This window comes from Arachis hypogaea, chromosome 19, assembly GCF_003086295.3.
Source record: "Arachis hypogaea cultivar Tifrunner chromosome 19, arahy.Tifrunner.gnm2.J5K5, whole genome shotgun sequence".
NCBI lineage: Eukaryota > Viridiplantae > Streptophyta > Magnoliopsida > Fabales > Fabaceae > Arachis > Arachis hypogaea.
In genome coordinates, this window is record NC_092054.1 from 122,532,313 (window position 1) to 122,534,395 (window position 2,083).

At 41.0% G+C, this 2,083-nt stretch overlaps 1 non-coding gene across 1 annotated transcript; it reads right to left on the bottom strand.

The window, feature by feature from the left end:
* Positions 1 to 373: 373 nt before the first annotated feature.
* On the bottom strand, positions 374 to 481 carry LOC112781883 (small nucleolar RNA R71). Its single transcript, XR_003192633.1, has one exon. It is a non-coding gene; the product is annotated as a small nucleolar RNA R71 (small nucleolar RNA).
* Positions 482 to 2,083: the final 1,602 nt, after the last annotated feature.

Below are 2,083 nucleotides of genomic sequence, written 5' to 3' on the forward strand. Positions count from 1 at the left end.
ATAACAATGTAAAGAAGATGCTTGGTGACTTTACTGCACCAACTTACATGGAAGAAGCATCTCCATCCCTGCCATTGGAGCAAACAATTTTGAGCTTAAACCTCAACTAGTTTCTCTGATGCAACAGAACTGCAAGTTTCATGGACTTCCGTCTGAAGATCCTTTTTAGTTCTTAACTGAATTCTTGCAGATCTGTGATACTGTTAAGACCAATGGGGTCGATCCCAAGGTCTACAGGCTCATGCTTTTCCCATTTGCTGTAAGAGACAGAGCTAGAATATGGTTGGACTCTCAACCTAAAGATAGCCTGAACTCTTGGGATAAGCTGGTCACGGCTTTCTTAGCCAAGTTCTTTCCTCCTCAAAAGCTTAGTAAGCTTAGAGTGGATGTTCAAACCTTCAAACAAAAAGAAGGTGAGTCCCTCTATGAAGCTTGGGAGAGTTACAAGGAACTGACCAAAAAGTGTCCTTCTGACATGCTTTCAGAATGGACCATCCTGGATATATTCTATGATGGTCTGTCTGAGCTATCAAAGATGTCACTGGACCATTCTGCAGGTGGATCCATTCACCTAAAGAAAACAACTACAGAAGCTCAAGAACTCATTGACATGGTTTCTAATAACCAGTTTATGTACACTTCTGAGAGGAATCCTGTAAGTAATGGGACGCCTCAGAGGAAGGGAGTTCTTGAAATTGATGCTCTGAATGCCATATTGGCTCAGAACAAAATATTGACTCAGCAAGTCAATATGATCTCTCAGAGTCTAAATGGATTGAAGGAATCATCCAACAGTATTAAAGAGGCATCTTCTGAAGAAGAAGCTTATGATCCTGAGAACCCTGCAATAGCAGAGGTGAATTACATGGGTGAACCCTATGGAAACACCTATAATCCCTTATGGAGAAATCATCCAAATTTCTCATGAAAGGATCAACAAAAGCCTCAACAAGGCTTTAATAATGGTGGAAGAAACAGGTTTAGCAATAGCAAACCTTTTCCATCATCCACTCAGCAACAGACAGAGAATTCTGAGCAGAATCCAGCTAGCTTAGCAAATATAGTCTCTGATCTATCTAAGGCCACTGTGAGTTTCATGAATGAAACAAGGTCCTCCATTAGGAATTTGGAGGCACAAGTGGGCCAGCTGAGTAAAAGAGTCACTGAAATCCCTCCTAGTACTCTCCCAAGTAATACAGAAGAGAATCCAAAAAAAGAGTGCAAGGCCATTGAATTAACCATCATGGCCGAACCTACAAGGGAGGGAGAGGACGTGAATCCCAGTGAGGAAGACCTCCTGGGATGTTCAGTGATCAACAAGGAGTTCTCCTTTGAGGATCCAAAGGAATCTGAGGCTCATCTAGAGACCATAGAGATTCCATTGAACCTCCTTATGCCCTTCATGAGCTCTGATGAGTATTCTTCTTCTGAAGAGAATGAGGATGTTACTGAAGAGCAAGTTGCCAAGTACCTTGTGCAATCATGAAGCTGAATGCCAAATTATTTGGTAATGAGACTTGGGAAGATGAACCTCCCTTGCTCATCAATGAACTGAGTGATCTGGATCAACTGACATTGCTTCAGAAGAAACAGGATCCTGGAAAGTTCTTAATACCTTGTACCATAGGCACCATGACATTTGAGAAGGCTCTATGTGACCTTGGATCAGGGATAAACCTCATGCCACTCTTTGTAATGGAGAAAGTGGGAATCTTTGAGGTGCAAGCTGTCAGAATCTCATTAGAGATGGCAGACAACTCCAGAAAACAGGCTTATGGACAAGTAGAGGACGTGTTGGTAAAGGTTGAAGGCCTTTACATCCCTGCTGATTTCATAATCCTAGAGACTGGGAAGGATAAGGATGAATCCATCATCCTTGGAAGACCTTTCTAGCCACAGTGATGAGCGGATAATTTATACGCTTTTTGGCATTGTTTTTAGTATGTTTTTAGTATATTTTAGTTAGTTTTTATTATGTTTTTATTAGTTTTTATTTAAAAATCACATTTCTGGACTTTACTATGAGTTTGTGTATTTTTCTGTGATTTCAGGTATTTTCTGCCTGAAATTGAGGGATCTGAGC